Genomic DNA, 12,178 nt, shown 5'->3' with positions numbered 1-12,178 from the left:
AAATTATCATACCACCCCTTTTCCTATTTAGCTCCCACTTCTGTGAGATGCTTGTCTGCTTGCTAAGCAGGTCTGTGTTCTGCACTACTGGTAGGTGTATCCTGACCAGTATGATGCGTGTCTGAGTAGCGTGTAATCTATCTACACCTGCAAAGTTTCTCATGATGTGTCTGAAGGGTCTTCAGTACCAGAAACACTTGTCTTGAGTTCCAGTATGTTTATGTGCTTCACTGCATCACGGGGATTCTTAACCCAGTCATGTGGGCTCCCCTGCCTGAGTCTTCCGTTGTGATCGTGACTAAGGAAGATGTTTTTTTGTTTTTTTTAAAGGTATGCCAATCATTGTATTTGGAATGCTCCACCACAATAGTTTCTCGTGTACTCTGTTACAATCTTCCTAACTCACCCTAGCTTGTGACCACTGCCTCTTTAGTCATTCCTGTACTGGTCTCGTGAAGTGTTGAGTTTGGGATTAGGGAATTCAGGAAGCCATCATGCTCAACAATTTCCTCACCAACCTCGCTGTCAGTGTTTGCCCATCTGGTTAAGGTAAAATCTGATCTGTGGGTCGATGCTCTTCTGAACGGTAAATGTCATTGTATGTTTGGAGTTTAGCAATGCTCCGAGAAAAGTATTTTCTTTCTGTGGTGTTGGTGCTGACTTCTCTTTGTTTTTGGAGAACCATACATTGTGCAGCGTTACAGCTGTAATTATTATGCACTCCTGGCACCTCTCGGATGGCCCTGCCTTTACTAGCCAGTCGAGTATACAAAAACATGATAAATAGAATTCTTGTGTCACAGGAACCAATCTATACCCATGTGATGAGCCCATAACAAGGGCAAAACCAGTCCAGGGTTGCTTGAGTTACGGTTCAGGGAGATCAAGTTTGGGCAGGACTGTTCTTACTATAGCATATAGTTGAGTCCAAACTGACGTGGCATGTTGTGCAAAATAACAATGGATTGGTGTGCGGTTCTAGTAATTACCAGTGGCTGAGATTAATTTGATCATTCTATCACTTTTTGTATACTTTACTAGCTAGTTGTCCAGACAAGGGCATAAAAGTGTATTATGTTTCTTCTTAGGTGTGCCACCGAGGCATTTTGTTAACATCCTTAGCACTAACTTTATGCGGAAGGGCAAGACTTTGAACTGGTAGTGTTACTTTATGTGCCAGGAACTCAAGGAGCCTTTTGTGCTCATAAGGATGTGAAGATACAGGCATCCTTAAGATCTATGGTTGCCATGGAGCCTCCTTTCTTCAAGCATTGTTTGACCTCCTGAAGAGATGCCACCTTTAATGATTGAATGTTGGTGTCTTGATGTACTGTTTAAGGTCCTGAGGTCTAAGATGGATCGTGGGGTTTTGCCTGCCCTCTCCTCTCTGCCATAACCCTATTGCTTGTTTATGCAAGAGGTCGTCGACTTCCTCTTTGAGGGGCTAACGAACTTCATAGATGGAGAAATCCCGCTGGTGTTACATGTGGGGAGATCCCTAGACCTAATGCAGAGGCACATGTTGAAGTGCACGGCCTCTGGGGGGAGGATGACCCTTCTTGCCCCTTGCTCTCCCTGGAATGGTCCGTCTTTGAAAACTCGTGTACGGCCATTGGAGCGAGGTCTCATGTAGTGGAGGCTGGACGGAGGAGCAAGGTTTTGTTGACAATGCACCCTGCTCTGCTGGTTGGTCTTCCTCTTGCCAAGTTTACCCTGAAAACTCCTCTGCACTATAGCGATCCCATTGTTTTCACAGTCTCGTCTTTTTTTCATGGCCTCAAACTGAGCTACCAAAGAGTGTCTCTCTGGTGAACGCCATATTGATGACACCTGCCAGCACCTATATTTTTACACGATGAGGCCCCGAAAAAAATGCATGTCTTTTCAGGGTAACACCTGTTTCTAAATACCTGCTGGCAATGTCCGCTGATTCCATGGCCGACATCAAGCAAGTGTTGGTAATATTCTTGCCTTCTTTGATGACTTTCTTTGCCCTCTCCAAGCACTTGATTTCTCTATATGTGATGGATGCCCCATGATTACTGGTATTTGGCTCTTTGGGGCTCTGGAGACTATAACGGAGTCTGCCTTGTCCTGTTGTAACTTGGGCTGTGAGAAGACTCTTTATATATGGTTTTCCCTCTTTGAGGGTATAAGTGTTTCCAGAAAGAAAAAGGATTTAGTCTGATCTTCTAACTTCACCCTGTAATTGGCTGCCGGCCTGTTGATGACCTCCTTTGTAGGCATATATGTCATCTGGCGTGCAAGGCATATGAAGGGTATGTGTAAATCCCCTCTTCTGGTCGGTATGTCTCGATGTCTTGCAACTTGTCATCCATCAAGCTTTTGATGTCAAATATTTCTGTGTTGTTTTGTTCCTAGTCGTCCTCTCCTTAGGCAGATAGTTCCTCCTCTGGATCCTCTGCAGTATCTGGTGTTCGTGAGGGTCCAAATCTGCCTCCTCTGGCTCTGCCGGTCTCCCCCAGGCCCTCACAGTTCCCAAGTAGGAAGAGTAAGGATTCTATATATCTTCATGGCCAATTCCAATTACGGTTTTCTTCGAATTAGTATCTCCATCTTGGTCTTGAGACTCTTTTTTCCTCTCAATGTCTAGAGGCATATGATCAAGGCACACAGCCTCTTTTTCCCCAAGATTAGGCGTCCAACTGCCTTAACCTTCCCACTCCATCGCCTTTACATCTGAAGGCCATTTTTGAGGGCTTGCCATCATCAAAGGCCTTTTGTTTGTTTTCTTTCAGCAATGGAGCGGACTTGAAGTATTTTGACTCCATGGTTTTCCTTTCAGTGCTGCTTGTGTGTGAGCCTTTTCGGCATCTTGGCTCTTTCAACATCGACTGTCTCCTCAACATTGGAAAATTCCCCTTGTGCCAGTTTGGCACCCTCTAGGACCTCTTCCTCATGGGAGAGTTGTTCTACAGGTTCTGTTTCTTGATACTGTGGCAAGGCATAGTGTGCCCACCTCTGTTTATGCCTTGATTTTAGAGTCTTGGACTCGAACTAAGAGCAGGCTCCATAGTCCTCTGTTCGATGGTGCTTCAGCAGGCAGATTACAGACTTAGCTGGAGTCTTTCATCGCAAATTTGGGAGAGCACTTCAGGCAAAAATCGAAGGGGGTGTGTTTTTTAATCACTTTACATATTTTGGCCCGCATGGACTGTGCTCCAAGTGTATTTTCCTGGTTAAACAAAATCCTATGGTGTTTTTCAGTATCTTCCCTCAGCGTGCGTTGTTGGCACCTTTTTTCTATTTTTTTACTCCTCTCAGCCTCTTCTTTCTGGTCTTTTCTTCATTTCGACCTATAGATCTCGTGTCTGGGTATCCAGACCCAGTGGTGGAAAAAAATGAGTCTGAAGGTGGCTACCACATACAGAAGATTCTAGGAGGTACGTCTGTTGTCACAAAGGTGGGCCCAAAAGCCAAATGGTTGATGTAAATGATTGGACAAAAAGACAGCATTCCGGACTCAACCTCTAGATGGCTGAATAAAGCACAACATGTGAATCCACAAATGATTCACAATGCAAAACTAAGGTTTACTAAAACATTTGTAAGAGCAGTCATCTGCAAGTCTGCAACAACCAACACCTCTGTAGAGACAGCGGTCTAGTGACATTATGGGGCCTGACAGCCTAATGGTTCCAACATCCTTACAGGAAAGGCAACAACAATGAACTATGGGGTGCGCTGTAAAGTCATTATACAAAGAGTCTCAAAATAAAGTGAAAATCAGAGATAAAATACAGAAATCATGTTCTAAGCACGCCTGAAACCCTGAACCATAAAGCAGCCAAGGCCAGTGTTTTACTGGGCTCTGCACTTCACTGACAAAATGGGAGTGCTTAGTAAAGTGCTTTACAAGATGTATGCCGAAGGCACGCATTTAACAGGTACAGTAAAGTAGTACGATATGTGCAACTAAGGAGAATGCAACATCAAAACAAGCAAGCCAAACTGAGGTTACGCACTGCAGCACTGCTGACAAAGCATGCTATGTTAGCCCTTGTATTCCTTTACCCAACACACAATATGGAATCTGCTTCCCACCTCATGCGCATGGAAGAACATTCTTTCATTAAAGGCCCACCCATGCCGGAGGAGGCAAATGTAGTATCCCATTTTCCCATGGGCAGTTTTGCCTTTCCCTTCAGTGAGGGGTTTTCAAATGAGTCCTGCAGAGCTCCCCTGCTCCAATCAGAGATGAGTCACCAACATGGATTGCACTCACAAAATCGTGAGGGAAACGAAAATATTAAATACACGTTTTCTTCTTCTCTTCACATTAGAAATAAAGATGCAAGTTGACATGCAGCTCTATAATATCTAATGCACTTTTTATAGGCTAGTTATTATACAGTTCAACAGGATAACCACCATTTACAAAAGCTTCACTACAACTCTAAACAGAGCTACTGTCTGCTCCAATCAGCTCTCCACCAGGTAGATCAAAATTTACCAATCTTCTGCACTGCATGCATCAGAGCGTTTACTTTACTGCAAATCACTGAGACTCAGCAGTCTATTACGTGTCATCATTTGCAAACAGCCAGAATGCCAACAAAGCAGGCCCTTCTGAGTACCAGAGTACGAAGATTCCCACTTACAACGGTGAAGCCCCTTCAATCCCCATCACTCAAATTTCACCTACATGGCAAAAAACACAATATCCCTTTTTTGCCTTCTTGTCAAACGTACCTTTGTTCTGACATTTAGAGCCTTTTTTGTTGCAAGATGAACTTGCAGTCTACATATTCTGCTTAATGTGAATTTGTGTACCTTCTACCCCATACCAAGGAGTTCGAAGGCCTATTTTCTAACCGCCAATGGGACAGGGGCACTGGGAGTGGGAGTCAGACTTGAACTGATCTTGATCGCATGGGTACCCAGCAAATAGCCAAGAGGAGCATGATGGTGAAAACATGTTATTTTTAGTGAAGCCAGTTTGAAATGGCCATCATATCCTTTCTAGCTCACGTCTTAGCTAGGTGTTGGTGTCAAGGGGGCAAGAGGGTACAAATAACCCTCAAAGCACCTCCCCCTATTTTTGACAAAGGATCACACTGTGGATAATTTTACACTTTAGGAAGACAAAGCTGCACATAGCACTGGAAATCATGTACTTGCATTTTAAAAGGAATACATGAGCCCACGTGCAATGTTTGAACATTAAGAAATAGGCTTTTCATTGGGAGTGGTATTAAAAAGTCTTTCCGCCGATCTATCCTGCTTATTGCTTTCTCCGGTATCACTGCTGCAGTACTATATACATAATATATAAATAAATAAGACTGAGTGAAGATGAAGGAGTCCATTTCGTTCCTGGCTCCAATCCAGAGGTATCCAGAGGCAACCAAGAACCGGTTTCAAGACTGTGTTACATGATAAATTCACTAACAACACTACAAAAGGCCAGGAAATAGGCACAAGTCATAAATTACTTTTTTGTGTAGTGTTTAATTAACTCATCTATTTCCGAAAAATAAAGTCAATACCAATAATCAGGCACCAAAATGTATTAACAGTGCAACTTCTTCCAAATTTAGGTGCTAGCTACATAAAAGCAATGTGTTCGAAAACAACTGTTTTGCTCAATAGTGGGCAATCAATAAACTGATTAACACCGGCGCTACATACCCTACATCCACCTGCTGCTGCACCAGACATGCAGAGACTGAAGCAAAGAGACTGATACATACTTAATAGTGGCGGAATTCTAGCAGCTGGGTGTCAGGGTCGTAGTTCATCAGGACACATCTCTGTGTGTCATTAATGTAGCATAGGTGCAACAAATATGTTTCTCATGTAAACTAAGTTGGACTGTCAAACACTGACAGTCACAGATAAATATGCGTGTATAGTACATTAGAGGATTCAGGGAGTGAGAACCAAGGGGAGTGTCATAGGATGCATAGCAAGATGCTGTACTTCAGATGTTATATGTTGTATCTGTCATGGACAGCAGATATGTCTGATTTGTATATGAACATATTCATTATGTGTACCTTCTGAAAGTCACCAACAATCCACTTGTTTTTCCACATAGCTACCCTGGCATGAGGAGAGGAAGAAAACCTCCAGTGTACCGCCCACTAGTAACGCTGCACACAATGGAGGACAGACATATTATTCAGAAATATTGCCTAAATAGGCAGCCGATCATGGATCTTTGTGATCAGTTGGAGCCAGATCTGATGCAATCCCAATAGCATACCTCCCATTGTTCAAGTCATGTCAGTGCTACACTTCCTGGCCACTGGGTCCTTTCAGAATACAGTGGTTCTATCTGCAGGGATGTCGCAGCCCATGTTCAATATAGTTTTGAAGGATGTACTGTGTGCATTGTTGAAACACTTGGACAGCTACATCAGGTTTCCCCAACGTGCAGATTTGGCCTAAGTGAAGGCAGAGTTTTATGCTATGGGACACATTCCACATGTGGTTGGAGCCAAAGGTGGCACCCATGTTGCCTTGGTTCCTCCCAGTGCCAATGAACAGGTATGCAGGAAAACAAAACACTACCACTCCATCAACGTCCAAGTGGTGTGTTTGGCAGACCAGTACATTTCACACGTCTGTGTGAAGTATCCAGGATCAGTCAATTATTCCTTCATCATGCGCAACAGCAAAATCACACTGCTGATGACACAACTCTACACAGAGAGGGCCTGGCTGGTTAGTAAGTCACATTTGACATGTGTGTTTGCTAAGTTTCTATTCCTTACAGGGGACTCAGGCAATCCAAACCATCCTTGGTTGTTGACACCAGTGAGGTATCCAACCATGCCACGGGTGGTCTGCTACAATGAGGCCCACGGAAGGACAAGGCATGTAAATTGAGTGGACTTTTGGGCTCCTGAAGACAAGATCTTGCTTCCTGGACATATCTAGAGGAACCCTCCTCTACTCACCCAACAAGGTATGTCAAATAATTGTTGCCTGCTGCATGCTCCACAACCTTGCCCTGAGACGTTGGATACCATTCATACTGACCAACAGGAAGAACTGGAGGGGCCCCGGACCATCTCTGAGGTATAGGACAGTTGCCATGAATTGTCTGCAGGTAAAATTCCAGGACCAGGTGGCCTCCTGAAGAAGTCTGGTCTGGTTTTTAGTGGGCACCTTGGGTACCTACACCTTATACCAGGTCCAGTTATCCCTTATTAGTGAAATATAGCAGTGTTCTAGCAGCTTAGGCTGATAGAGGTAGCTATAGCAGAGCAGCTTAGGCTGAACTAGGAGACATGCAAGGCTCATGCAAACCCACTTATAGTTACACAGTTCTTATACAGAAGTAAAGACTTATACAGAAGTAAAGACAATACTCAGTGTTACCAAAAATAAAAGTATTTATTTGGGTGACGCAGTACCAAAAATATCTTAGAGGCAATACTCCCTTTGGAGGTAAGTATTATACACAATATATACACTAGACACGAAAATTAGACAAGTAAATAATCAAAGAACAATGCAAACAATAGGAAATGCTATAGAAAGCAAAGGGAGAAAATAGGTCTAGGGGCAACACAAACCATATACTAAGAAAGAGGAATGAGAATCACTGTAGTATGTGCAGAGTTGCTGGGAGAGTAAGAATACAGTAAAGGTAAGTAAATTACCCCACCCCAGAGCCCAGAAAAGCAGGAGTAAAATACTGCAAGTTTCCTTAGGACACAATACACCATGTGATTGGGATTTTGCAGTAACCAAGCAAGTCTGCAAACAACAACTCCTGGACCTGAAGACCTGCAAAGGAAGGGGGCCAAGTCCAGAAGTCGAAGAAGTTCCAGGAAGGGCAGGAACCCCTGCCAACCAAGAAGAGGGTGCAAAAGAAGAGTCCCTGTTTAGTCGAAGACTGCAGGAATACACCCTAGGAATACTCCAGTGGGTTCCTGAATAATGCAAAGGATGTCCCACGACGTGAAGATGGATGCAGACATGATTTTGTGTTGGAAGTCACCAACAAGCCTTGGTTACAACAAAAGTGTGTTTTGTGTCAAAATGGCACTGGCTGGACCCCTGAGGGGCCTCGGAGCCTCAAAACAGTGTGAAGAGGAAAGGGGGGCTCTCATCACTTTATAAAGCCCTCAGGATGCCAGGCAGCACCCACAGGAGACCCAGATCATGGGGACAAAAGGGGTGCAAACACGGTTGGTGCAGCACAACAAAAGAAGGTCCCAAGATGCCGGAGAACAACTGAGCGAGTTGAGCATCACAGGATGGAGTGCTAGGGACCTGGGCCAGGCTGTGCACAAAGGAGTTTCACAAATAGTGGACAGAGGTCTCAGGAAGTGAAGAAGATGCAGTAAACAGGGGTACCATCGCTCTCAGGGAAAGCAAGGTCTCAAATCCTCCAAATTGCGTCATCAAGACGTCAGGACAGTCTAAGTCGATGGGGTCCAACCTCTGTGTCCTTAGGAGCATGCTCATTGCTGTGAGAGGAGTCCAAGGGTACTGGTTGTCATCTTCGAAGGTGCCTGCTGGAGCAGGGGAGTGACTCCGTCACCCCACGGGAGATTTCTTCGGTCCTTCTGGTGCAGAATGAAGACAGCGAGTCCTCAGAGCATGCACACCGTGGAAACTGTTGCAGTTGCTGGCTGGGGCTGAAGTTGCAGAGGGAAAGTTTCCCTTGTGGATACTTTGTTGCTGTTACAGTGGTTCCTGGAGCAGGCTGCAGTTGATCAGAAGTCAGAGGAGTAGTAGTTGCAGAGAATTCCTGAAGGAAGCTTGCAAGCAGAATCTGAAGAGAACCCACAGGAGAGACCCTAAATAGCCCTGAGAGGGGGATTGGCTACCTTATCATATAAGGACCTATCAGGAGGGGTCTCTGATGTCACCTGGTGGCACTGGGCACTCAGAGCCCTCCAGAGTGCCCCCACACCTTGCAAAGCAAGACGGCTGAAGTCTGGGACACACTGAAGGAGCTCTGGGCACCACCCTGGGGTGGTGATGGACAGGGGAGTGGTCACTCCCCTTTCCTTTGTCCAGTTTCACACTAGAGCAGGGGACAAGGGGTCCCGAAACCAGTGTAGACTGGTGTATGCAAGGAGGGCACCATCTGTGCCCTTCAAAGCATTTCCAGAGGCTGGGGGAGGCGGGGAGGCTATCCCTCCTCAGCCTGTAACACCTATTTCCAAAGGGAGAGGGTGTAACACCCTGCTCTCAGAGAAAATGCTTTGTTCTGCCCTCTTGGGACTGGGCTGCCCAGACCTTAGGAAAGCAGAACCCTATCTGTGAGGTGGCAGCAGCTGTAGCTGCAGTGCAAGCCACAGACAGTTGGTTTGGCAGTACTGGTGGTCCATGGTGGAGCCCCCAGGATGCATGGAATTGTCTCCCCAATACCGGTTTTGGAATGGAGGAACAATGCCATGATCTTAGACATGTTTCATGGCCATATTTAGAGTTACCATTGTGAAGCTAAATATAGGTATTGACCCATATGTAGTGCATGCGTGTAATGGCATCCCTTCACTTTGAAAGTCCGGGGAAATGAGCCTGATCTATGTGACGGCACCTTTACTAGTACAACGGTGCCCTCACACTTAGTAACTTTGCACCTAACCTTCAGTAGGTGAGGGTTAGACATATAGGTAACTTATAAGTCACATAAGTGCAGTGAAAATGGCTGTGAAATAACATGTGCACTATTTCACACAGGCTGCAATGACAGGCCTGTGCAAGGGTTTGCCTGAGCTCCCTATGGGTGGCAAAAGAAATGCTGCAGCCCATATGGATCTCCTGGAACCCCAGTGCCCTGGGTACCTAGGTACCACATTCTAGGGACTTTTAAGGGGGGTCCAGTGTGCCAACTAATATTGGTAATTGAAGTCACTAGCCTACAGTGACAAATGTAAAAGCAGAGATAGCATAAGCACTGAGGTTCTGGTTAGCAGAGCCTCAGTGACACAGTCAAGCACTATACAGACACACACATTAGGCCATAAACTATGAGCACTGGGGTCCTGACCAGCTGGATACCAGTGAGGTAGGCAAAAACATACTGATATACATGTACAAATGGGGGTAACATGCCAAGGAAGATGTTACTTTCCTATACCTTCCTATACCTCCCGTCTGACTTTTATAAATCCTTTTCTGCAACTCTTGCACCTCGTCTTCTCTCTCTTTATGAGGAGGCACTACAGGCGGCGTCCCTGCCAGCATCACAGAGAGAGTTGCTGCTGGTGTCCCTCCCTAAACCAGGCAAAGACCTGTTAGAACTCGGCTCTTATAGACCACTGGCGATGCTCAAAACTGATTATAAGATCCTCGCCAAGGCCTTGGCGTCACGCCTGGCACCCCTGGTCCCACAACTGGTTCACCCCAACCAAAACGATTTTGAACCTGCACGAGGTACTTCTCACAACATCAGATGCCTGTTCCGAATCATGAGATACTCGGGATTGGCAACAAACAGGATGTCCGGTGCTTGACTTGGAGAAAGCCTTCGACTCCTTAGAATGGTCTTACCTGTTTGAATCACTGAAGCGATTTGGCCTTGGCCCTTATTTTCTACGTATGGTGAAACTACTGTACACCGACCATGGTTTAGGGTCAAGATGGGTGGGAACGTATCTGACCCGATTGAGGTTGGCAGGGGTACACAGCATGGCTGTCCCCTCCCTCCGCTTCTGTTTTCCCTAGCGATTGAACCACTGGCTGCGGAGATTTGCAGGAGAGGTGAAGACTGGAGCATTCTACTAGGTGATGTCCCACACATCATATCATTATATGCAGATGACCTTCTGTTGTATTTTAGAGACATCAATAACATCTCTCCAGAAGCTGTGGTCCTTCAGTTCGCCACCCTTTCTGGTTTACAAGTTAATTGGGCAAAATCATGCCTTTTCCCTTTCTATCCAACACTACCGAATCCGGACCAGTGCCTTTCAGGAGTTAGCATTCCATGGCAACCAAGGACGTTCCATTACCTGGTCTACAAATATTTCACAGAGACGAAGATCTTCACAACGGGAACCTTAGAAGGGCAGTATCATCAATTCGCTCCCAAATTACCTTTTGGCAAACACTGCTACTCTCAGTGGCAGGAAGAATTACCCTCCTGAAGATGATAGTACTACCTCGCTTATTATACTTCTTTTCCAACTTACCGTATTATGTCCCAGCCAGCTTCTTCAAAGATCTGGACCCTAGAATAAGGGACTTTGGGGGTGATTCCTACCCTGGCGGTCCGAGACCGCCAGGGTAGGGGACGGAGGAAGCACCGCCAACAGGCTGGCGGTGCTTCCGGGGGCATTCTGACCGCAGCGGTAAAGCCGCGGTCAGAAACGGGAAACCGGCGGTTTCCCGCCGGTTTCCCGCTGCCCCAGGGAATCCTCCACGGCAGCGCGCCATGGGGATTCCGACCCCCTTACCGCCATCCTGTTCCTGGCGGTTTTCACCGCCAGGAACAGGATGGCAGTAATGGGTGTCGTGGGGCCCCTGGGGGCCCCTGCAGTGCCCATGCCACTGGCATGGGCACTGCAGGGGCCCCCTAACAGGGCCCCATTGAGATTTTAAGTGTCTGCTTGGCAGACACTGAAAATCGCGACGGGTGCAACTGCACCCGTCGCACACCAGCAACTCCGCCGGCTTCCTCGTTGCTGGTGCTTTCCCGCTGGGCGGGTAGGCGGCCTTTTGGCGGTCGCCCGCCAGCCCAGCGGGAAAGTCAGAATGACCGCTGCGGTCTTTTGACCGCGGTACGGTCTTCTGGCGGTTCCCGCAAGGCGGGCGGCTTCCGCCGCCGGCGAGGGTCAGAATGACCCCCTTTATCTGGGACAAAGGCAGATGCAGGGTGGCATTGAAAAAACTTTATTTGCCTGTAACTGAAGACGGCCGATCGCCACCAAACATAGAGCATTATTATTTAGCCTCGCAACTTCAAAAGGTGGCGCATTGGCTGGTGGAACTTCAGCTCCCTGACACCTTTTCCACCCACTCACAACTGTGGCACCACCTGCAGAACTTTTGTTAAATGTAGCTCATCATTGCTACAGCAGGTGTTTAAGCCTCACGAAGGGAACCATCCCCTATGCTTCAGCATTAGCGCTTCTAGACACAAAACAAGGCCTAAGAATCTCGACTGCTGCTGAGCGTTGACCTTAACACGCTGTGGACTTACACACACTGGGCAATCTCTACAGCGATAAAAGGCTTATCCAAT

The sequence above is a fragment of the Pleurodeles waltl genome, chromosome 7, assembly GCF_031143425.1.
Source record: "Pleurodeles waltl isolate 20211129_DDA chromosome 7, aPleWal1.hap1.20221129, whole genome shotgun sequence".
NCBI classification, from domain to species: Eukaryota; Metazoa; Chordata; class Amphibia; order Caudata; family Salamandridae; genus Pleurodeles; species Pleurodeles waltl.
This window is presented reverse-complemented; position numbering follows the sequence as displayed.